We start from the raw sequence: 25,001 nt of genomic DNA on the forward strand, positions 1-25,001 counted from the left end.
TGCAGCTCTGCCCAAAAGCGTGTTCTCAGTTTTGAGGGCAAGCACGCCCTCTTGCCTTGCCTCCGAGTGCAAAGTCCCGAGCGAGCACTCGACTCAGTGCAAAGCCCCCAGAAAGACGCTCTCGCTCGTCTTTCAAGGAGCGATTCCTAACAGCAGAAGCAGCAGAGGCACAAACTGGACGACGAGAAGGGACAATGTAGAACACGTCTCTGTCCTGGCACATTATCGTGTGCGATACTTCCCTCCGGGTCTTCGGTCCTTGCGAAGCTCTATGTATTGCGAGCGCTACTACTTGCAGCTGAGAAGGACCGTGGAGCTAGCGGCGAATTCGGAGAGCTCTTCGCTGCACTGCGCCGCTCGCAAGCGGCTTCGTTCTTTGCCTTCTGCCGTCCGGAGAGAGCTGAACTCCAGCGGTCCGTTGCAGCTCTGCCCAACAGCGTGTTCTCAGTTCTGCGAGCAAGCACGCCTTCTTGCCTTGGCTCCGAGTGCAAAGTCCCGAGCGAGCACTCGACTCAGTGCAATGCACCCAGAAAGACACTCTCGCTCGTCTTTCATGGAGCGATTCCTACCAGCAGAAGCAGCAGAGGCACAAACTGGATGACGAGAAGGGACAATGTAGAACACGTCTCTGTCCTGGCACATTATCGTGCGCGATACTTCCCTCCGGGTCTTCGGTCCTTGCGAAGCTCTATGTACTGCGAGCGCTGCTACTTGCAGCTGAGAAGGACCGTGGAGCTAGAGGCGAATTCGGAGAGCTCTTCGCTGCATTGCGCCGCTCGCAAGCGGCTTCGTTCTTCGCCTTCTGCCGTCCGGAGAGAGCTGAACTCCAGCGATCAGTTTCAGCTCTGCCCAACAGCGTGTTCTCAGTTCTGCGGGCAAGCACGCCCTCTTGCCTTGGCTCCGAGTGCAAAGTCCCGAGCGAGCACTCGACTCAGTGCAATGCACCCAGAAAGACGTTCTCGCTCGTCTTTCAAGGAGCGATTCCTAACAGCAGAAGCAGCAGAGGCACAAACTGGACGACGAGAAGGGACAATGTAGAACACGTCTCTGTCCTGGCACATTATCGTGTGCGATACTTCCCTCCGGGTCTTCGGTCCTTGCGAAGCTCTATGTATTGCGAGCGCTACTACTTGCAGCTGAGAAGGACCGTGGAGCTAGCGGCGAATTCGGAGAGCTCTTCGCTGCACTGCGCCGCTCGCAAGCGGCTTCGTTCTTCGCCTTCTGCCGTCCGGAGAGAGCTGAACTCCAGCGGTCAGTTTCAGCTCTGCCCAAAAGCGTGTTCTCAGTTTTGAGGGCAAGCACGCCCTCTTGCCTTGCCTCCGAGTGCAAAGTCCCGAGCGAGCACTCGACTCAGTGCAAAGCCCCCAGAAAGACGCTCTCGCTCGTCTTTCAAGGAGCGATTCCTAACAGCAGAAGCAGCAGAGGCACAAACTGGACGACGAGAAGGGACAATGTAGAACACGTCTCTGTCCTGGCACATTATCGTGCGCGATACTTCCCTCCGGGTCTTCGGTCCTTGCGAAGCTCTATGTACTGCGAGCGCTGCTACTTGCAGCTGAGAAGGACCGTGGAGCTAGAGGCGAATTCGGAGAGCGCTAAGCACGAAGTCAAGAAGCGAGACGTGTCCCTGCAATGCGGTGCTAATAGCATCTTCCTCGCGGCGGGGGCGAGCTCCGGCCACAAAGCATTCTCGTCCTGGCAACGGATCTCTGTGAAGGGCGTAGGCAAAAAGCTTTCGTTTTCCATTCGAACTGCGAGAGAGGCAGACTGTTGCACGGAGCTCTGAGAACAAAGGTGCACGCCCTAGGCAGGCTTGGGCAGAAGCAGCGTTCTCTAGCTCTTGGCTGCCGGCGCACTTGTGGTTGTGTGGCGCCCTTGCAGCGGCTTCTGGCCGCCGGCAAGTGAAAGCGGCTCCACGCTTGGGCGAGGGCGGTGAACGAAGCGGCACTAGTCCCATGCTTGTGTGCACCACGTTACAGGCTACTAGGAGAGGAAGGTGGTTGACTCTCGCTTGCCTTCCCAAATGCCCTTAGCAGTCGGAAGGAGCAAGATGAAGCACTGCTGCTTGTGCTGCTCCTTGGTTCCCTTGCAGCCCGCTGTGAAAGCTTTGGCGGTCGCTTCTAGGCGCCGAGTTGCACACAGCACCACGGTAAGTGCCTCGGAGAAGGGAAATCCATAGTGCAGCGAGGAGCTGGACGTGGCTTACGTGCAGTAAGGAGAAGGTGAACCTAGGCACTGCCTCTTCAATCTGGCCGCCTCTGCTCTGGTAGCAACTTTTGCAAGTCGGCAAAGGGAGCCGCGAGTATGTAGAACGGAGGGCAGCGAGACGCCGTGTGTTATGCGCCCTTTCAAAGCTGCTGCCAGGGGGCTACTTTAAGAACGCTTTTTTCTTCCTCGCGTCCTTCTCGCTTCGCTCTAGCTGCATGGAGTACAGCAGAGCGAAGGAGTGAGGACGGGCAATGCCCCAGCTTTTGCCCTGGCGTGCAACGGCTGTGTGCTGCTTTTCCAAGCAGCAAGAGCACTGAGAAGTGAAAGCGATTGTGAAGGAGCTCTTTGGCTGCTCGTGTGCTCTTCGCTGCACTGCGCCGCTCGCAAGCGGCTTCGTTCTTCGCCTTCTGCCGTCCGGCGAGAGCTGAACTCCGGCGGTCAGTTGCAGCTCTGCCCAACAGCGTGTTCTCAGTTCTGCGGGCAAGCACGCCCTCTTGCCTTGGCCCCGAGAGCAAAGTCCCGAGCGAGCACTCGACTCAGTGCAATGCACCCGGAAGGACGCTCTCGCTCCTCTTTCAAGGAGCGATTCCTAACAGCAGAAGCAGCAGAGGCACAAACTGGACGACGAGAAGGGACAATGTAGAACACGTCTCTGTCCTGGCACATTATCGTGCGTGATACTTCCCTCCGGGTCTTCGGTCCTTGCGAAGCTCTATGTACTGCGAGCGCTGCTACTTGCAGCTGAGAAGGACCGTGGAGCTAGCGGCGAATTCGGAGAGCGCTAAGCACGAAGTCAAGAAGCGAGACGTGTCCCTGCAATGCGGTGCTAATAGCATCTTCCTCGCGGTGGGGGCGAGCTCCGGCCACAAAGCATTCTCGTCCTGGCAACGGATCTCTGTGAAGGGCGTAGGCGAAAAGCTTTCGTTTTCCATTCGAACTGCGAGAGAGGCAGACTGTTGCACGGAGCTCTGAGAACAAAGGTGCACGCCCTAGGCGGGCTTGGGCAGAAGCAGCGTTCTCTAGCTCTTGGCTGCCGGCGCACTTGTGGTTGTGTGGCGCCCTTGCAGCGGCTTCTGGCCGCCGGCAAGTGAAAGCGGCTCCACGCTTGGGCGAGGGTGGTGAACGAAGCGGCACTAGTCCCATGCTTGTGTGCACCACGTTACAGGCTACTAGGAGAGGAAGGTGGTTGACTCTCGCTTGCCTTCCCAAATGCCCTTAGTAGTCGGAAGGAGCAAGCTGAAGCACTGCTGCTTGTGCTGCTCCTTGGTTCCCTTGCAGCCCGCTGTGAAAGCTTTGGCGGTCACTTATATGCGCCGAGTTGCACACAGCACCACGGTAAGTGCCTCGGAGAAGGGAAATCCAGAGTGCAGCGAGGAGCTGGACGTGGCTTACGTGCAGTAAGGAGAAGGTGAACCTAGGCACTGCCTCTTCAATCTGGCCGCCTCTGCTCTGGTAGCAACTTTTGCAAGTCGGCAAAGGGAGCCGCGAGTATGTAGAACGGAGGGCAGCGAGACGCCGTGTGTTATGCGCGCTTTCAGGGCTGCTGCCAGGGGGCTACTTTGAGAACGCTTTTTTCTACCTCGCGTCCTTTTCGCTTCGCTCTAGCTGCATGGAGTACAGCACAGCGGAGAAGTGTGCCCCAGCTTTTGCCCTGGCTTGCAACGGCTGTGTGCTGCTTTTCCAAGCAGCAAGAGCACTGAGAAGTGAAAGCGATTGTGAAGGAGCTCTTCGGATGCTCGTGTGCTCTTCGCTGCATTGCGCCGCTCGCAAGCGGCTTCGTTCTTCGCCTTCTGCCGTCCGGCGAGAGCTGAATTCCAGCGGTCAGTTTCAGCTCTGCCCAACAGCGTGTTCTCAGTTCTGCGAGCAAGCACGCCCTCTTGCCTTGGCTCCGAGTGCAAAGTCCCGAGCGAGCACTCGACTCAGTGCAATGCACCCAGAAAGACGTTCTCGCTCGTCTTTCAAGGAGTGATTCCTAACAGCAGAAGCAGCAGAGGCACAAACTGGATGACGAGAAGGGACAATGTAGAACACGTCTCTGTCCTGGCACATTATCGTGCGCGATACTTCCCTCCGGGTCTTCGGTCCTTGCGAAGCTCTATGTACTGCGAGCGCTGCTACTTGCAGCTGAGAAGGACCGTGGAGCTAGAGGCGAATTCGGAGAGCTCTTCGCTGCACTGCGCCGCTCGCAAGCGGCTTCGTTCTTCGCCTTCTGCCGTCCGGAGAGAGCTGAACTCCAGCGGTCCGTTGCAGCTCTGCCCAACAGCGTGTTCTCAGTTCTGCGAGCAAGCACGCCCTCTTGCCTTGGCTCCGAGTGCAAAGTCCCGAGCGAGCACTCGACTCAGTGCAAAGCCCCCAGAAAGACGCTCTCGCTCGTCTTTCAAGGAGCGATTCCTAACAGCAGAAGCAGCAGAGGCACAAACTGGACGACGAGAAGGGACAATGTAGAACACGTCTCTGTCCTGGCACATTATCGTGTGCGATACTTCCCTCCGGGTCTTCGGTCCTTGCGAAGCTCTATGTACTGCGAGCGCTGCTACTTGCAGCTGAGAAGGACCGTGGAGCTAGAGGCGAATTCGGAGAGCGCTAAGCACGAAGTCAAGAAGCGAGACGTGTCCCTGCAATGCGGTGCTAATAGCATCTTCCTCGCGGCGGGGGCGAGCTCCGGCCACAAAGCATTCTCGTCCTGGCAACGGATCTCTGTGAAGGGCGTAGGCGAAAAGCTTTCGTTTTCCATTCGAACTGCGAGAGAGGCAGACTGTTGCACGGAGCTCTGAGAACAAAGGTGCACGCCCTAGGCAGGCTTGGGCAGAAGCAGCGTTCTCTAGCTCTTGGCTGCCGGCGCACTTGTGGTTGTGTGGCGCCCTTGCAGCGGCTTCTGGCCGCCGGCAAGTGAAAGCGGCTCCACGCTTGGGCGAGGGCGGTGAACGAAGCGGCACTAGTCCCATGCTTGTGTGCACCACGTTACAGGCTACTAGGAGAGGAAGGTGGTTGACTCTCGCTTGCCTTTCCAAGTGCCCTTAGCAGTCGGAAGGAGCAAGCTGAAGCACTGCTGCTTGTGCTGCTCCTTGGTTCCCTTGCAGCCCGCTGTGAAAGCATTGGCGGTCGCTTCTAGGCGCCGAGTTGCACACAGCACCACGGTAAGTGCCTCGGAGAAGGGAAATCCAGAGTGCAGCGAGGAGCTGGACGTGGCTTACGTGCAGTAAGGAGAAGGTGAACCTAGGCACTGCCTCTTCAATCTGGCCGCCTCTGCTCTGGTAGCAACTTTTGCAAGTCGGCAAAGGGAGCCGCGAGTATGTAGAACGGAGGGCAGCGAGACGCCGTGTGTTATGCGCGCTTTCAGGGCTGCTGCCAGGGGGCTACTTTGAGAACGCTTTTTTCTACCTCGCGTCCTTTTCGCTTCGCTCTAGCTGCATGGAGTACAGCACAGCGAAGAAGCGAGGACGGGCACTGCCCCAGCTTTTGCCCTGGCGTGCAACGGCTGTGTGCTGCTTTTCCAAGCAGCAAGAGCACTGAGAAGTGAAAGCGATTGTGAAGGAGCTCTTCGGATGCTCGTGTGCTCTTCGCTGCATTGCGCCGCTCGCAAGCGGCTTCGTTCTTCGCCTTCTGCCGTCCGGAGAGAGCTGAACTCCAGCGGTCAGTTTCAGCTCTGCCCAACAGCGTGTTCTCAGTTCTGCGAGCAAGCACGCCTTCTTGCCTTGGCTCCGAGTGCAAAGTCCCGAGCGAGCACTCGACTCAGTGCAATGCACCCAGAAAGACGTTCTCGCTCGTCTTTCAAGGAGCGATTCCTAACAGCAGAAGCAGCAGAGGCACAAACTGGACGACGAGAAGGGACAATGTAGAACACGTCTCTGTCCTGGCACATTATCGTGTGCGATACTTCCCTCCGGGTCTTCGGTCCTTGCGAAGCTCTATGTATTGCGAGCGCTACTACTTGCAGCTGAGAAGGACCGTGGAGCTAGCGGCGAATTCGGAGAGCTCTTCGCTGCACTGCGCCGCTCGCAAGCGGCTTCGTTCTTTGCCTTCTGCCGTCCGGAGAGAGCTGAACTCCAGCGGTCCGTTGCAGCTCTGCCCAACAGCGTGTTCTCAGTTCTGCGAGCAAGCACGCCTTCTTGCCTTGGCTCCGAGTGCAAAGTCCCGAGCGAGCACTCGACTCAGTGCAATGCACCCAGAAAGACACTCTCGCTCGTCTTTCATGGAGCGATTCCTACCAGCAGAAGCAGCAGAGGCACAAACTGGATGACGAGAAGGGACAATGTAGAACACGTCTCTGTCCTGGCACATTATCGTGCGCGATACTTCCCTCCGGGTCTTCGGTCCTTGCGAAGCTCTATGTACTGCGAGCGCTGCTACTTGCAGCTGAGAAGGACCGTGGAGCTAGAGGCGAATTCGGAGAGCTCTTCGCTGCATTGCGCCGCTCGCAAGCGGCTTCGTTCTTCGCCTTCTGCCGTCCGGAGAGAGCTGAACTCCAGCGATCAGTTTCAGCTCTGCCCAACAGCGTGTTCTCAGTTCTGCGGGCAAGCACGCCCTCTTGCCTTGCCTCCGAGTGCAAAGTCCCGAGCGAGCACTCGACTCAGTGCAATGCACCCAGAAAGACGTTCTCGCTCGTCTTTCAAGGAGCGATTCCTAACAGCAGAAGCAGCAGAGGCACAAACTGGACGACGAGAAGGGACAATGTAGAACACGTCTCTGTCCTGGCACATTATCGTGTGCGATACTTCCCTCCGGGTCTTCGGTCCTTGCGAAGCTCTATGTATTGCGAGCGCTACTACTTGCAGCTGAGAAGGACCGTGGAGCTAGCGGCGAATTCGGAGAGCTCTTCGCTGCACTGCGCCGCTCGCAAGCGGCTTCGTTCTTCGCCTTCTGCCGTCCGGAGAGAGCTGAACTCCAGCGGTCAGTTGCAGCTCTGCCCAAAAGCGTGTTCTCAGTTTTGAGGGCAAGCACGCCCTCTTGCCTTGCCTCCGAGTGCAAAGTCCCGAGCGAGCACTCGACTCAGTGCAAAGCCCCCAGAAAGACGCTCTCGCTCGTCTTTCAAGGAGCGATTCCTAACAGCAGAAGCAGCAGAGGCACAAACTGGACGACGAGAAGGGACAATGTAGAACACGTCTCTGTCCTGGCACATTATCGTGTGCGATACTTCCCTCCGGGTCTTCGGTCCTTGCGAAGCTCTATGTATTGCGAGCGCTACTACTTGCAGCTGAGAAGGACCGTGGAGCTAGCGGCGAATTCGGAGAGCTCTTCGCTGCACTGCGCCGCTCGCAAGCGGCTTCGTTCTTTGCCTTCTGCCGTCCGGAGAGAGCTGAACTCCAGCGGTCCGTTGCAGCTCTGCCCAACAGCGTGTTCTCAGTTCTGCGAGCAAGCACGCCTTCTTGCCTTGGCTCCGAGTGCAAAGTCCCGAGCGAGCACTCGACTCAGTGCAATGCACCCAGAAAGACACTCTCGCTCGTCTTTCATGGAGCGATTCCTACCAGCAGAAGCAGCAGAGGCACAAACTGGATGACGAGAAGGGACAATGTAGAACACGTCTCTGTCCTGGCACATTATCGTGCGCGATACTTCCCTCCGGGTCTTCGGTCCTTGCGAAGCTCTATGTACTGCGAGCGCTGCTACTTGCAGCTGAGAAGGACCGTGGAGCTAGAGGCGAATTCGGAGAGCTCTTCGCTGCATTGCGCCGCTCGCAAGCGGCTTCGTTCTTCGCCTTCTGCCGTCCGGAGAGAGCTGAACTCCAGCGATCAGTTTCAGCTCTGCCCAACAGCGTGTTCTCAGTTCTGCGGGCAAGCACGCCCTCTTGCCTTGGCTCCGAGTGCAAAGTCCCGAGCGAGCACTCGACTCAGTGCAATGCACCCAGAAAGACGTTCTCGCTCGTCTTTCAAGGAGCGATTCCTAACAGCAGAAGCAGCAGAGGCACAAACTGGACGACGAGAAGGGACAATGTAGAACACGTCTCTGTCCTGGCACATTATCGTGTGCGATACTTCCCTCCGGGTCTTCGGTCCTTGCGAAGCTCTATGTATTGCGAGCGCTACTACTTGCAGCTGAGAAGGACCGTGGAGCTAGCGGCGAATTCGGAGAGCTCTTCGCTGCACTGCGCCGCTCGCAAGCGGCTTCGTTCTTCGCCTTCTGCCGTCCGGAGAGAGCTGAACTCCAGCGGTCAGTTTCAGCTCTGCCCAAAAGCGTGTTCTCAGTTTTGAGGGCAAGCACGCCCTCTTGCCTTGCCTCCGAGTGCAAAGTCCCGAGCGAGCACTCGACTCAGTGCAAAGCCCCCAGAAAGACGCTCTCGCTCGTCTTTCAAGGAGCGATTCCTAACAGCAGAAGCAGCAGAGGCACAAACTGGACGACGAGAAGGGACAATGTAGAACACGTCTCTGTCCTGGCACATTATCGTGCGCGATACTTCCCTCCGGGTCTTCGGTCCTTGCGAAGCTCTATGTACTGCGAGCGCTGCTACTTGCAGCTGAGAAGGACCGTGGAGCTAGAGGCGAATTCGGAGAGCGCTAAGCACGAAGTCAAGAAGCGAGACGTGTCCCTGCAATGCGGTGCTAATAGCATCTTCCTCGCGGCGGGGGCGAGCTCCGGCCACAAAGCATTCTCGTCCTGGCAACGGATCTCTGTGAAGGGCGTAGGCAAAAAGCTTTCGTTTTCCATTCGAACTGCGAGAGAGGCAGACTGTTGCACGGAGCTCTGAGAACAAAGGTGCACGCCCTAGGCAGGCTTGGGCAGAAGCAGCGTTCTCTAGCTCTTGGCTGCCGGCGCACTTGTGGTTGTGTGGCGCCCTTGCAGCGGCTTCTGGCCGCCGGCAAGTGAAAGCGGCTCCACGCTTGGGCGAGGGCGGTGAACGAAGCGGCACTAGTCCCATGCTTGTGTGCACCACGTTACAGGCTACTAGGAGAGGAAGGTGGTTGACTCTCGCTTGCCTTCCCAAATGCCCTTAGCAGTCGGAAGGAGCAAGATGAAGCACTGCTGCTTGTGCTGCTCCTTGGTTCCCTTGCAGCCCGCTGTGAAAGCTTTGGCGGTCGCTTCTAGGCGCCGAGTTGCACACAGCACCACGGTAAGTGCCTCGGAGAAGGGAAATCCATAGTGCAGCGAGGAGCTGGACGTGGCTTACGTGCAGTAAGGAGAAGGTGAACCTAGGCACTGCCTCTTCAATCTGGCCGCCTCTGCTCTGGTAGCAACTTTTGCAAGTCGGCAAAGGGAGCCGCGAGTATGTAGAACGGAGGGCAGCGAGACGCCGTGTGTTATGCGCCCTTTCAAAGCTGCTGCCAGGGGGCTACTTTAAGAACGCTTTTTTCTTCCTCGCGTCCTTCTCGCTTCGCTCTAGCTGCATGGAGTACAGCAGAGCGAAGGAGTGAGGACGGGCAATGCCCCAGCTTTTGCCCTGGCGTGCAACGGCTGTGTGCTGCTTTTCCAAGCAGCAAGAGCACTGAGAAGTGAAAGCGATTGTGAAGGAGCTCTTTGGCTGCTCGTGTGCTCTTCGCTGCACTGCGCCGCTCGCAAGCGGCTTCGTTCTTCGCCTTCTGCCGTCCGGCGAGAGCTGAACTCCGGCGGTCAGTTGCAGCTCTGCCCAACAGCGTGTTCTCAGTTCTGCGGGCAAGCACGCCCTCTTGCCTTGGCCCCGAGAGCAAAGTCCCGAGCGAGCACTCGACTCAGTGCAATGCACCCGGAAGGACGCTCTCGCTCCTCTTTCAAGGAGCGATTCCTAACAGCAGAAGCAGCAGAGGCACAAACTGGACGACGAGAAGGGACAATGTAGAACACGTCTCTGTCCTGGCACATTATCGTGCGTGATACTTCCCTCCGGGTCTTCGGTCCTTGCGAAGCTCTATGTACTGCGAGCGCTGCTACTTGCAGCTGAGAAGGACCGTGGAGCTAGCGGCGAATTCGGAGAGCGCTAAGCACGAAGTCAAGAAGCGAGACGTGTCCCTGCAATGCGGTGCTAATAGCATCTTCCTCGCGGTGGGGGCGAGCTCCGGCCACAAAGCATTCTCGTCCTGGCAACGGATCTCTGTGAAGGGCGTAGGCGAAAAGCTTTCGTTTTCCATTCGAACTGCGAGAGAGGCAGACTGTTGCACGGAGCTCTGAGAACAAAGGTGCACGCCCTAGGCGGGCTTGGGCAGAAGCAGCGTTCTCTAGCTCTTGGCTGCCGGCGCACTTGTGGTTGTGTGGCGCCCTTGCAGCGGCTTCTGGCCGCCGGCAAGTGAAAGCGGCTCCACGCTTGGGCGAGGGTGGTGAACGAAGCGGCACTAGTCCCATGCTTGTGTGCACCACGTTACAGGCTACTAGGAGAGGAAGGTGGTTGACTCTCGCTTGCCTTCCCAAATGCCCTTAGTAGTCGGAAGGAGCAAGCTGAAGCACTGCTGCTTGTGCTGCTCCTTGGTTCCCTTGCAGCCCGCTGTGAAAGCTTTGGCGGTCACTTATATGCGCCGAGTTGCACACAGCACCACGGTAAGTGCCTCGGAGAAGGGAAATCCAGAGTGCAGCGAGGAGCTGGACGTGGCTTACGTGCAGTAAGGAGAAGGTGAACCTAGGCACTGCCTCTTCAATCTGGCCGCCTCTGCTCTGGTAGCAACTTTTGCAAGTCGGCAAAGGGAGCCGCGAGTATGTAGAACGGAGGGCAGCGAGACGCCGTGTGTTATGCGCGCTTTCAGGGCTGCTGCCAGGGGGCTACTTTGAGAACGCTTTTTTCTACCTCGCGTCCTTTTCGCTTCGCTCTAGCTGCATGGAGTACAGCACAGCGGAGAAGTGTGCCCCAGCTTTTGCCCTGGCTTGCAACGGCTGTGTGCTGCTTTTCCAAGCAGCAAGAGCACTGAGAAGTGAAAGCGATTGTGAAGGAGCTCTTCGGATGCTCGTGTGCTCTTCGCTGCATTGCGCCGCTCGCAAGCGGCTTCGTTCTTCGCCTTCTGCCGTCCGGCGAGAGCTGAATTCCAGCGGTCAGTTTCAGCTCTGCCCAACAGCGTGTTCTCAGTTCTGCGAGCAAGCACGCCCTCTTGCCTTGGCTCCGAGTGCAAAGTCCCGAGCGAGCACTCGACTCAGTGCAATGCACCCAGAAAGACGTTCTCGCTCGTCTTTCAAGGAGTGATTCCTAACAGCAGAAGCAGCAGAGGCACAAACTGGATGACGAGAAGGGACAATGTAGAACACGTCTCTGTCCTGGCACATTATCGTGCGCGATACTTCCCTCCGGGTCTTCGGTCCTTGCGAAGCTCTATGTACTGCGAGCGCTGCTACTTGCAGCTGAGAAGGACCGTGGAGCTAGAGGCGAATTCGGAGAGCTCTTCGCTGCACTGCGCCGCTCGCAAGCGGCTTCGTTCTTCGCCTTCTGCCGTCCGGAGAGAGCTGAACTCCAGCGGTCCGTTGCAGCTCTGCCCAACAGCGTGTTCTCAGTTCTGCGAGCAAGCACGCCCTCTTGCCTTGGCTCCGAGTGCAAAGTCCCGAGCGAGCACTCGACTCAGTGCAAAGCCCCCAGAAAGACGCTCTCGCTCGTCTTTCAAGGAGCGATTCCTAACAGCAGAAGCAGCAGAGGCACAAACTGGACGACGAGAAGGGACAATGTAGAACACGTCTCTGTCCTGGCACATTATCGTGTGCGATACTTCCCTCCGGGTCTTCGGTCCTTGCGAAGCTCTATGTACTGCGAGCGCTGCTACTTGCAGCTGAGAAGGACCGTGGAGCTAGAGGCGAATTCGGAGAGCGCTAAGCACGAAGTCAAGAAGCGAGACGTGTCCCTGCAATGCGGTGCTAATAGCATCTTCCTCGCGGCGGGGGCGAGCTCCGGCCACAAAGCATTCTCGTCCTGGCAACGGATCTCTGTGAAGGGCGTAGGCGAAAAGCTTTCGTTTTCCATTCGAACTGCGAGAGAGGCAGACTGTTGCACGGAGCTCTGAGAACAAAGGTGCACGCCCTAGGCAGGCTTGGGCAGAAGCAGCGTTCTCTAGCTCTTGGCTGCCGGCGCACTTGTGGTTGTGTGGCGCCCTTGCAGCGGCTTCTGGCCGCCGGCAAGTGAAAGCGGCTCCACGCTTGGGCGAGGGCGGTGAACGAAGCGGCACTAGTCCCATGCTTGTGTGCACCACGTTACAGGCTACTAGGAGAGGAAGGTGGTTGACTCTCGCTTGCCTTTCCAAGTGCCCTTAGTAGTCGGAAGGAGCAAGCTGAAGCACTGCTGCTTGTGCTGCTCCTTGGTTCCCTTGCAGCCCGCTGTGAAAGCATTGGCGGTCGCTTCTAGGCGCCGAGTTGCACACAGCACCACGGTAAGTGCCTCGGAGAAGGGAAATCCAGAGTGCAGCGAGGAGCTGGACGTGGCTTACGTGCAGTAAGGAGAAGGTGAACCTAGGCACTGCCTCTTCAATCTGGCCGCCTCTGCTCTGGTAGCAACTTTTGCAAGTCGGCAAAGGGAGCCGCGAGTATGTAGAACGGAGGGCAGCGAGACGCCGTGTGTTATGCGCGCTTTCAGGGCTGCTGCCAGGGGGCTACTTTGAGAACGCTTTTTTCTACCTCGCGTCCTTTTCGCTTCGCTCTAGCTGCATGGAGTACAGCACAGCGAAGAAGCGAGGACGGGCACTGCCCCAGCTTTTGCCCTGGCGTGCAACGGCTGTGTGCTGCTTTTCCAAGCAGCAAGAGCACTGAGAAGTGAAAGCGATTGTGAAGGAGCTCTTCGGATGCTCGTGTGCTCTTCGCTGCATTGCGCCGCTCGCAAGCGGCTTCGTTCTTCGCCTTCTGCCGTCCGGAGAGAGCTGAACTCCAGCGGTCAGTTTCAGCTCTGCCCAACAGCGTGTTCTCAGTTCTGCGAGCAAGCACGCCTTCTTGCCTTGGCTCCGAGTGCAAAGTCCCGAGCGAGCACTCGACTCAGTGCAATGCACCCAGAAAGACGTTCTCGCTCGTCTTTCAAGGAGCGATTCCTAACAGCAGAAGCAGCAGAGGCACAAACTGGACGACGAGAAGGGACAATGTAGAACACGTCTCTGTCCTGGCACATTATCGTGTGCGATACTTCCCTCCGGGTCTTCGGTCCTTGCGAAGCTCTATGTATTGCGAGCGCTACTACTTGCAGCTGAGAAGGACCGTGGAGCTAGCGGCGAATTCGGAGAGCTCTTCGCTGCACTGCGCCGCTCGCAAGCGGCTTCGTTCTTTGCCTTCTGCCGTCCGGAGAGAGCTGAACTCCAGCGGTCCGTTGCAGCTCTGCCCAACAGCGTGTTCTCAGTTCTGCGAGCAAGCACGCCTTCTTGCCTTGGCTCCGAGTGCAAAGTCCCGAGCGAGCACTCGACTCAGTGCAATGCACCCAGAAAGACACTCTCGCTCGTCTTTCATGGAGCGATTCCTACCAGCAGAAGCAGCAGAGGCACAAACTGGATGACGAGAAGGGACAATGTAGAACACGTCTCTGTCCTGGCACATTATCGTGCGCGATACTTCCCTCCGGGTCTTCGGTCCTTGCGAAGCTCTATGTATTGCGAGCGCTGCTACTTGCAGCTGAGAAGGACCGTGGAGCTAGAGGCGAATTCGGAGAGCTCTTCGCTGCATTGCGCCGCTCGCAAGCGGCTTCGTTCTTCGCCTTCTGCCGTCCGGAGAGAGCTGAACTCCAGCGATCAGTTTCAGCTCTGCCCAACAGCGTGTTCTCAGTTCTGCGGGCAAGCACGCCCTCTTGCCTTGCCTCCGAGTGCAAAGTCCCGAGCGAGCACTCGACTCAGTGCAATGCACCCAGAAAGACGTTCTCGCTCGTCTTTCAAGGAGCGATTCCTAACAGCAGAAGCAGCAGAGGCACAAACTGGACGACGAGAAGGGACAATGTAGAACACGTCTCTGTCCTGGCACATTATCGTGTGCGATACTTCCCTCCGGGTCTTCGGTCCTTGCGAAGCTCTATGTATTGCGAGCGCTACTACTTGCAGCTGAGAAGGACCGTGGAGCTAGCGGCGAATTCGGAGAGCTCTTCGCTGCACTGCGCCGCTCGCAAGCGGCTTCGTTCTTCGCCTTCTGCCGTCCGGAGAGAGCTGAACTCCAGCGGTCAGTTGCAGCTCTGCCCAAAAGCGTGTTCTCAGTTTTGAGGGCAAGCACGCCCTCTTGCCTTGCCTCCGAGTGCAAAGTCCCGAGCGAGCACTCGACTCAGTGCAAAGCCCCCAGAAAGACGCTCTCGCTCGTCTTTCAAGGAGCGATTCCTAACAGCAGAAGCAGCAGAGGCACAAACTGGACGACGAGAAGGGACAATGTAGAACACGTCTCTGTCCTGGCACATTATCGTGTGCGATACTTCCCTCCGGGTCTTCGGTCCTTGCGAAGCTCTATGTATTGCGAGCGCTACTACTTGCAGCTGAGAAGGACCGTGGAGCTAGCGGCGAATTCGGAGAGCTCTTCGCTGCACTGCGCCGCTCGCAAGCGGCTTCGTTCTTTGCCTTCTGCCGTCCGGAGAGAGCTGAACTCCAGCGGTCCGTTGCAGCTCTGCCCAACAGCGTGTTCTCAGTTCTGCGAGCAAGCACGCCTTCTTGCCTTGGCTCCGAGTGCAAAGTCCCGAGCGAGCACTCGACTCAGTGCAATGCACCCAGAAAGACACTCTCGCTCGTCTTTCATGGAGCGATTCCTACCAGCAGAAGCAGCAGAGGCACAAACTGGATGACGAGAAGGGACAATGTAGAACACGTCTCTGTCCTGGCACATTATCGTGCGCGATACTTCCCTCCGGGTCTTCGGTCCTTGCGAAGCTCTATGTACTGCGAGCGCTGCTACTTGCAGCTGAGAAGGACCGTGGAGCTAGAGGCGAATTCGGAGAGCTCTTCGCTGCATTGCGCCGCTCGCAAGCGGCTTCGTTCTTCGCCTTCTGCCGTCCGGAGAGAGCTGAACTCCAGCGATCAGTTTCAGCTCTGCCCAACAGCGTGTTCTCAGTTCTGCGGGCAAGCACGCCCTCTTGCCTTGCCTCCGAGTGCAAAGTCCCGAGCGAGCACTCGACTCAGTGCAATGCACCCAGAAAGACGTTCTCGCTCGTCTTTCAAGGAGCGATTCCTAACAGCAGAAGCAGCAGAGGCACAAACTGGACGACGAGAAGGGACAATGTAGAACACGTCTCTGTCCTGGCACATTATCGTGTGCGATACTTCCCTCCGGGTCTTCGGTCCTTGCGAAGCTCTATGTATTGCGAGCGCTACTACTTGCAGCTGAGAAGGACCGTGGAGCTAGCGGCGAATTCGGAGAGCTCTTCGCTGCACTGCGCCGCTCGCAAGCGGCTTCGTTCTTCGCCTTCTGCCGTCCGGAGAGAGCTGAACTCCAGCGGTCAGTTGCAGCTCTGCCCAAAAGCGTGTTCTCAGTTTTGAGGGCAAGCACGCCCTCTTGCCTTGCCTCCGAGTGCAAAGTCCCGAGCGAGCACTCGACTCAGTGCAAAGCCCCCAGAAAGACGCTCTCGCTCGTCTTTCAAGGAGCGATTCCTAACAGCAGAAGCAGCAGAGGCACAAACTGGACGACGAGAAGGGACAATGTAGAACACGTCTCTGTCCTGGCACATTATCGTGCGCGATACTTCCCTCCGGGTCTTCGGTCCTTGCGAAGCTCTATGTACTGCGAGCGCTGCTACTTGCAGCTGAGAAGGACCGTGGAGCTAGAGGCGAATTCGGAGAGCGCTAAGCACGAAGTCAAGAAGCGAGACGTGTCCCTGCAATGCGGTGCTAATAGCATCTTCCTCGCGGCGGGGGCGAGCTCCGGCCACAAAGCATTCTCGTCCTGGCAACGGATCTCTGTGAAGGGCGTAGGCAAAAAGCTTTCGTTTTCCATTCGAACTGCGAGAGAGGCAGACTGTTGCACGGAGCTCTGAGAACAAAGGTGCACGCCCTAGGCAGGCTTGGGCAGAAGCAGCGTTCTCTAGCTCTTGGCTGCCGGCGCACTTGTGGTTGTGTGGCGCCCTTGCAGCGGCTTCTGGCCGCCGGCAAGTGAAAGCGGCTCCACGCTTGGGCGAGGGCGGTGAACGAAGCGGCACTAGTCCCATGCTTGTGTGCACCACGTTACAGGCTACTAGGAGAGGAAGGTGGTTGACTCTCGCTTGCCTTTCCAAGTGCCCTTAGCAGTCGGAAGGAGCAAGCTGAAGCACTGCTGCTTGTGCTGCTCCTTGGTTCCCTTGCAACCCGCTGTGAAAGCATTGGCGGTCGCTTCTAGGCGCCGAGTTGCACACAGCACCACGGTAAGTGCCTCGGAGAAGGGAAATCCAGAGTGCAGCGAGGAGCTGGACGTGGCTTACGTGCAGTAAGGAGAAGGTGAACCTAGGCACTGCCTCTTCAATCTGGCCGCCTCTGCTCTGGTAGCAACTTTTGCAAGTCGGCAAAGGGAGCCGCGAGTATGTAGAACGGAGGGCAGCGAGACGCCGTGTGTTATGCGCGCTTTCAGGGCTGCTGCCAGGGGCTACTTTGAGAACGCTTTTTTCTACCTCGCGTCCTTTTCGCTTCGCTCTAGCTGCATGGAGTACAGCACAGCGAAGAAGCGAGGACGGGCACTGCCCCAGCTTTTGCCCTGGCGTGCAACGGCTGTGTGCTGCTTTTCCAAGCAGCAAGAGCACTGAGAAGTGAAAGCGATTGTGAAGGAGCTCTTCGGATGCTCGTGTGCTCTTCGCTGCATTGCGCCGCTCGCAAGCGGCTTCGTTCTTCGCCTTCTGCCGTCCGGAGAGAGCTGAACTCCAGCGGTCAGTTTCAGCTCTGCCCAACAGCGTGTTCTCAGTTCTGCGGGCAAGCACGCCTTCTTGCCTTGGCTCCGAGTGCAAAGTCCCGAGCGAGCACTCGACTCAGTGCAATGCACCCAGAAAGACGCTCTCGCTCGTCTTTCAAGGAGCGATTCCTAACAGCAGAAGCAGCAGAGGCACAAACTGGACGACGAGAAGGGACAATGTAGAACACGTCTCTGTCCTGGCACATTATCGTGTGCGATACTTCCCTCCGGGTCTTCGGGCCTTGCGAAGCTCTATGTATTGCGAGCGCTACTACTTGCAGCTGAGAAGGACCGTGGAGCTAGCGGCGAATTCGGAGAGCTCTTCGCTGCATTGCGCCGCTCGCCAGCGGCTTCGTTCTTCGCCTTCTGCCGTCCGGCGACAGCTGAACTCCAGCGGTCAGTTGCAGCTCTGCCCAACAGCGTGTTCTCAGTTCTGCGGGCAAGCACGCCCTCTTGCCTTGGCCCCGAGAGCGAAGTCCCGGGCGAGCACTCGACTCAGTGCAATGCACCCAGAAGGACGCTTTCGCTCGTCTTTCAAGGAGCGATTCCTAACAGCAGAAGCAGCAGAGGCACAAACTGGATGACGAGAAGGGACAACGTGGAACACGTCTCTGTCCTGGCACATTTTCGTGTGCGATACTTCCCTCCGGGTCTTCGGGCCTTGCGAAGCTCTGTGTACTGCGAGCGCTGCTACTCGCAGCTCAGAAGGACCGTGGAGCTAGCGGCGAATTCGGAGAGCTCTTCGCTGCACTGCGCCGCTCGCCAGCGGCTTCGTTCTTCGCCTTCTGCCGTCCGGCGAGAGCTGAACTCCAGCGGTCCGTTGCAGCTCTGCCCAACAGCGTGTTCTCAGTTCTGCGGGCAAGCACGCCCTCTTGCCTTGGCCCCGAGAGCGAAGTCCCGGGCGAGCACTCGACTCAGTGCAATGCACCCAGAAGGACGCTCTCGCTCGTCTTTCAAGGAGCGATTCCTAACAGCAGAAGCAGCAGAGGCACAAACTGCATGACGAGAAGGGACAACGTGGAACACGTCTCTGTCCTGGCACATTTTCGTGTGCGATACTTCCCTCCGGGTCTTCGGTCCTTGCGAAGCTCTATGTACTGCGAGCGCTGCTACTTGCAGCTGAGAAAGACCGTGGAGCTAGCGGCGAATTCGGAGAGCGCTAAGCACGAAGTCAAGAAGCGAGACGTGTCCCTGCAATGAGGTGCTAATAGCAGCTTCCTCGCGGCGGGGGCGAGCTCCGGCCACAAAGCATTCTCGTCCTGGCAACGGATCTCTGTGAAGGGCGTAGGCGAAAAGCTTTCGTTTTCCATTCGAACTGCGAGAGAGGCAGACTGTTGCACGGAGCTCTGAGAACAAAGGTGCACGCCCTAGGCGGGCTTGGGCAGAAGCAGCGTTCTCTAGCTCTTGGGTGCCGGCGCACTTGTGGTTGTGTGGCGCCCTTGCAGCGGCTTCTGGCCGCCGGCAAGTGAAAGCGGCTCCACGCTTGGGAGAGGGCGGTGAACGAAGCGGCACTAGTCCCGTGCTTGTGTGCACCACGTTACAGGCTACTAGGAGAGGAAGGTGGTTGACTCTCGCTTGCCTTCCCAAGTGCCCTTAGCAGTCGGAAGGAGCAAGCTGAAGCACTGCTGCTTGTGCTGCTCCTTGGTTCCCTTGCAACCCGCTGTGAAAGCTTTGGCGGTCACTTATATGCGCCGAGTTGCACAAAGCACCACGGTAAGTGCCTCGGAGAAGGGAAATCCAGAGTGCAGCGAGGAGCTGGACGTGGCTTACGTGCAGTAAGGAGAAGGTGAACCTAGGCACTGCCTCTTCAATCTGGCCGCCTCTGCTCTGGTAGCAACTTTTGCAAGTCGGCAAAGGGAGCCGCGAGTATGTAGAACGGAGGGCAGCGAGACGCCGTGTGTTATGCGCGCTTTCAGGGCTGCTGCCAGGGGGCTACTTTGAGAACGCTTTTTTCTACCTCGCGTCCTGTTCGCTTCGCTCTAGCTGCATGGAGTACAGCACAGCGAAGAAGCGAGGACGGGCACTGCCCCAGCTTTTGTCCTGGCGTGCAACGGCTGTGTGCTGCTTTTCCAAGCAGCAAGAGCACTGAGAAGTGAAAGCGATTGTGAAGGAGCTCTTTGCCTGCTCATGTGCTCTTCGCTGCACTGCGCCGCTCGCAAGCGGCTTCGTTCTTCGCCTTCTGCCGTCCGGCGAGAGCTGAACTCCGGCGGTCAGTTGCAGCTCTGCCCAACAGCGTGTTCTCAGTTCTGCGGGCAAGCACGCCCTCTTGCCTTGGCCCCGGGAGCAAAGTCCCGAGCGAGCACTCGACTCAGTGCAATGCACCCAGAAGGACGCTCTCGCTCGTCTTTCAAGGAGCGATTCCTAACAGCAGAAGCAGTAGAGGCACAAACTGCATGACGAGAAGGGACAACGTAGAACACGTCTCTGTCCTGGCACATTTTCGTGTGCGATACTTCCCTCCGGGTCTTCGGGCCTTGCGAAGCTCCGTGTACTGCGAGCGCTGCTACTCGCAGCTGAGAAGGACCGTGGAGCTAGCGGCGAATTCGGAGAGCTCTTCGCTGCACTGCGCCGCTCGCAAGCGGCTTCGTTCTTCGCCTTCTGCCGTCCGGCGAGAGCTGAACTCCGGCGGTCAGTTTCAGCTCTGCCCAACAGCGTGTTCTCAGTTCTGCGGGCAAGCACGCCCTCTTGCCTTGGCCCCGAGAGCAAAGTCCCGAGCGAGCACTCGACTCAGTGCAATGCACCCGGAAGGACGCTCTCGCTCGTCTTTCAAGGAGCGATTCCTAACAGCAGAAGCAGTAGAGGCACAAACTGCATGACGAGAAGGGACAACGTAGAACACGTCTCTGTCCTGGCACATTTTCGTGTGCGATACTTCCCTCCGGGTCTTCGGGCCTTGCGAAGCTCCGTGTACTGCGAGCGCTGCTACTCGCAGCTGAGAAGGACCGTGGAGCTAGCGGCGAATTCGGAGAGCTCTTCGCTGCACTGCGCCGCTCGCAAGCGGCTTCGTTCTTCGCCTTCTGCCGTCCGGCGAGAGCTGAACTCCGGCGGTCAGTTGCCGCTCTGCCCAACAGCGTGTTCTCAGTTCTGCGGGCAAGCACGCCCTCTTGCCTTGGCCCCGAGAGCAAAGTCCCGAGCGAGCACTCGACTCAGTGCAATGCACCCGGAAGGACGCTCTCGCTCGTCTTTCAAGGAGCGATTCCTAACAGCAGAAGCAGCAGAGGCACAAACTGCATGACGAGAAGGGACAACGTAGAACACGTCTCTGTCCTGGCACATTTTCGTGTGCGATACTTCCCTCCGGGTCTTCGGGCCTTGCGAAGCTCCGTGTACTGCGAGCGCTGCTACTCGCAGCTGAGAAGGACCGTGGAGCTAGCGGCGAATTCGGAGAGCTCTTCGCTGCACTGCGCCGCTCGCAAGCGGCTTCGTTCTTCGCCTTCTGCCGTCCGGCGAGAGCTGAACTCCGGCGGTCAGTTGCAGCTCTGCCCAACAGCGTGTTCTCAGTTCTGCGGGCAAGCACGCCCTCTTGCCTTGGCCCCGAGAGCAAAGTCCCGAGCGAGCACTCGACTCAGTGCAATGCACCCGGAAGGACGCTCTCGCTCGTCTTTCAAGGAGCGATTCCTAACAGCAGAAGCAGCAGAGGCACAAACTGCATGACGAGAAGGGACAACGTAGAACACGTCTCTGTCCTGGCACATTTGCGTGTGCGATACTTCCCTCCGGGTCTTCGGGCCTTGCGAAGCTCCGTGTACTGCGAGCGCTGCTACCCGCAGCTCAGAAGGACCGTGGAGCTAGCGGCGAATTCGGAGAGCTCTTCGCTGCACTGCGCCGCTCGCAAGCGCCTTCGTTCTTCGCCTTCTGCCGTCCGGCGAGAGCTGAACTCCGGCGGTCAGTTGCCGCTCTGCCCAACAGCGTGTTCTCAGTTCTGCGGGCAAGCACGCCCTCTTGCCTTGGCTCCGAGTGCAAAGTCCCGAGCGAGCACTCGACTCAGTGCAAAGCCCCCAGAAAGACGCTCTCGCTCGTCTTTCAAGGAGCGATTCCTAACAGCAGAAGCAGCAGAGGCACAAACTGGACGACCAGAAGGGACAATGTAGAACACGTCTCTGTCCTGGCACATTATCGTGCGCGATACTTCCCTCCGGGTCTTCGGTCCTTGCGAAGCTCTATGTACTGCGAGCGCTGCTACTTGCAGCTGAGAAGGACCGTGGAGCTAGCGGCGAATTCGGAGAGCGCTAAGCACGAAGTCAAGAAGCGAGACGTGTCCCTGCAATGCGGTGCTAATAGCAGCTTCCTCGCGGCGGGGGCGAGCTCCGGGCACAAGACATTCTCGTCCTCGCAACGGATCTCTGTGAAGGGCGTAGGCGAAAAGCTTTCGTTTTCCATTCGAACTGCGAGAGAGGCAGACTGTTGCACGGAGCTCTGAGAACAAAGGTGCACGCCCTAGGCGGGCTTGGTCAGAAGCAGCGTTCTCTAGCTCTTGGCTGCCGGCGCACTTGTGGTTGTGTGGCGTCCTTGCAGCGGCTTCTGGCCGCCGGCAAGTGAAAGCGGCTCCACGCTTGGGCGAGGGCGGTGAACGAAGCGGCACTAGTCCCGTGCTTGTGTGCACCACGTTACAGGCTACTAGGAGAGGAAGGTGGTTGACTCTCGCTTGCCTTCCCAAGTGCCCTTAGTAGTCGGAAGGAGCAAGCTGAAGCACTGCTGCTTGTGCTACTCCTTGGTTCCCTTGCAGCCCGCTGTGAAAGCTTTGGCTATCGCTTCTAGGCGCCGAGTTGCACACAGCACCACGGTAAGTGCCTCGGAGAAGGGAAATCCAGAGTGCAGCGAGGAGCTGGACGTGGCTTACGTGCAGTAAGGAGAAGGTGAACCTAGGCACTGCCTCTTCAATCTGGCCGCCTCTGCTCTGGTAGCAACTTTTGCAAGTCGGCAAAGGGAGCCGCGAGTATGTAGAACGGAGGGCAGCGAGACGCCGTGTGTTATGCGCCCTTTCAAAGCTGCTGCCAGGGGGCTACTTTGAGAACGCTTTTTTCTTCCTCGCGTCCTTCTCGCTTCGCTCTAGCTACATGGAGTACAGCACAGCGAAGGAGTGAGGACGGGCAATGCCCCAGCTTTTGCCCTGGCGTGCAACGGCTGTGTGCTGCTTTTCCAAGCAGCAAGAGCACTGAGAAGTGAAAGCGATTGTGAAGGAGCTCTTTGGCTGCTCGTGTGCTATTCGCTGCATTGCGCCGCTCGCAAGCGGCTTCGTTCTTCACCTTCTGCCGTCCGGAGAGAGCTGAACTCCGGCGGTCAGTTTCAGCTCTGCCCAACAGCGTGTTCTCAGTTCTGCGAGCAAGCACGCCCTGTTGCCTTGGCTCCGAGTGCAAAGTCCCGAGCGAGCACTCGACTCAGTGCAATGCACCCAGAAAGACGTTCTCGCTCGTCTTTCAAGGAGCGATTCCTAACAGCAGAAGCAGCAGAGGCACAAACTGCATGACGAGAAGGGACAACGTGGAACACGTCTCTGTCCTGGCACATTATCGTGCGTGATACTTCCCTCCGGGTCTTCGGTCCTTGCGAAGCTCTATGTACTGCGAGCGCTGCTACTTGCAGCTGAGAAAGACCGTGGAGCTAGCGGCGAATTCGGAGAGCGCTAAGCACGAAGTCAAGAAGCGAGACGTGTCCCTGCAATGCGGTGCTAATAGCAGCTTCCTCGCGGCGGGGGCGAGCTCCGGCCACAAAGCATTCTCGTCCTGGCAACGGATCTCTGTGAAGGGCGTAGGCGAAAAGCTTTCGTTTTCCATTCGAACTGCGAGAGAGGCAGACTGTTGCACGGAGCTCTGAGAACAAAGGTGCACGCCCTAGGCGGGCTTGGGCAGAAGCAGCGTTCTCTAGCTCTTGGCTGCCGGCGCACTTGTGGTTGTGTGGCGCCCTTGCAGCGGCTTCTGGCCGCCGGCAAGTGAAAGCGGCTCCACGCTTGGGAGAGGGCGGTGAACGAAGCGGCACTAGTCCCGTGCTTGTGTGCACCACGTTACAGGCTACTAGGAGAGGAAGGTGGTTGACTCTCGCTTGCCTTCCCAAGTGCCCTTAGCAGTCGGAAGGAGCAAGCTGAAGCACTGCTGCTTGTGCTGCTCCTTGGTTCCCTTGCAACCCGCTGTGAAAGCTTTGGCGGTCACTTATATGCGCCGAGTTGCACAAAGCACCACGGTAAGTGCCTCGGAGAAGGGAAATCCAGAGTGCAGCGAGGAGCTGGACGTGGCTTACGTGCAGTAAGGAGAAGGTGAACCTAGGCACTGCCTCTTCAATCTGGCCGCCTCTGCTCTGGTAGCAACTTTTGCAAGTCGGCAAAGGGAGCCGCGAGTATGTAGAACGGAGGGCAGCGAGACGCCGTGTGTTATGCGCGCTTTCAGGGCTGCTGCCAGGGGGCTACTTTGAGAACGCTTTTTTCTACCTCGCGTCCTGTTCGCTTCGCTCTAGCTGCATGGAGTACAGCACAGCGAAGAAGCGAGGACGGGCACTGCCCCAGCTTTTGTCCTGGCGTGCAACGGCTGTGTGCTGCTTTTCCAAGCAGCAAGAGCACTGAGAAGTGAAAGCGATTGTGAAGGAGCTCTTTGCCTGCTCATGTGCTCTTCGCTGCACTGCGCCGCTCGCAAGCGGCTTCGTTCTTCGCCTTCTGCCGTCCGGCGAGAGCTGAACTCCGGCGGTCAGTTGCAGCTCTGACCAACAGCGTGTTCTCAGTTCTGCGGGCAAGCACGCCCTCTTGCCTTGGCCCCGAGAGCAAAGTCCCGAGCGAGCACTCGACTCAGTGCAATGCACCCGGAAGGACGCTCTCGCTCGTCTTTCAAGGAGCGATTCCTAACAGCAGAAGCAGCAGAGGCACAAACTGCATGACGAGAAGGGACAACGTAGAACACGTCTCTGTCCTGGCACATTTTCGTGTGCGATACTTCCCTCCGGGTCTTCGGGCCTTGCGAAGCTCCGTGTACTGCGAGCGCTGCTACTCGCAGCTGAGAAGGACCGTGGAGCTAGCGGCGAATTCGGAGAGCTCTTCGCTGCACTGCGCCGCTCGCAAGCGGCTTCGTTCTTCGCCTTCTGCCGTCCGGCGAGAGCTGAACTCCGGCGGTCAGTTGCAGCTCTGACCAACAGCGTGTTCTCAGTTCTGCGGGCAAGCACGCCCTCTTGCCTTGGCCCCGAGAGCAAAGTCCCGAGCGAGCACTCGACTCAGTGCAATGCACCCGGAAGGACGCTCTCGCTCGTCTTTCAAGGAGCGATTCCTAACAGCAGAAGCAGCAGAGGCACAAACTGCATGACGAGAAGGGACAACGTAGAACACGTCTCTGTCCTGGCACATTTTCGTGTGCGATACTTCCCTCCGGGTCTTCGGGCCTTGCGAAGCTCCGTGTACTGCGAGCGCTGCTACTCGCAGCTCAGAAGGACCGTGGAGCTAGCGGCGAATTCGGAGAGCTCTTCGCTGCACTGCGCCGCTCGCAAGCGGCTTCGTTCTTCGCCTTCTGCCGTCCGGCGAGAGCTGAACTCCGGCGGTCAGTTGCAGCTCTGCCCAACAGCGTGTTCTCAGTTCTGCGGGCAAGCACGCCCTCTTGCCTTGGCCCCGAGAGCAAAGTCCCGAGCGAGCACTCGACTCAGTGCAATGCACCCGGAAGGACGCTCTCGCTCGCCTTTCAAGGAGCGATTCCTAACAGCAGAAGCAGCAGAGGCACAAACTGCATGACGAGAAGGGACAACGTAGAACACGTCTCTGTCCTGGCACATTTTCGTGTGCGATACTTCCCTCCGGGTCTTCGGGCCTTGCGAAGCTCCGTGTACTGCGAGCGCTGCTACTCGCAGCTCAGAAGGACCGTGGAGCTAGCGGCGAATTCGGAGAGCTCTTCGCTGCGCTGCGCCGCTCGCAAGCGGCTTCGTTCTTCGCCTTCTGCCGTCCGGCGAGAGCTGAACTCCGGCGGTCAGTTGCAGCTCTGCCCAACAGCGTGTTCTCAGTTCTGCGGGCAAGCACGCCCTCTTGCCTTGGCCCCGAGAGCAAAGTCCCGAGCGAGCACTCGACTCAGTGCAATGCACCCGGAAGGACGCTCTCGCTCGCCTTTCAAGGAGCGATTCCTAACAGCAGAAGCAGCAGAGGCACAAACTGCATGACGAGAAGG

Source organism: Sturnus vulgaris, chromosome 9 (genome assembly GCF_052056855.1).
Source record: "Sturnus vulgaris isolate bStuVul1 chromosome 9, bStuVul1.hap1, whole genome shotgun sequence".
Lineage (NCBI taxonomy): Eukaryota > Metazoa > Chordata > Aves > Passeriformes > Sturnidae > Sturnus > Sturnus vulgaris.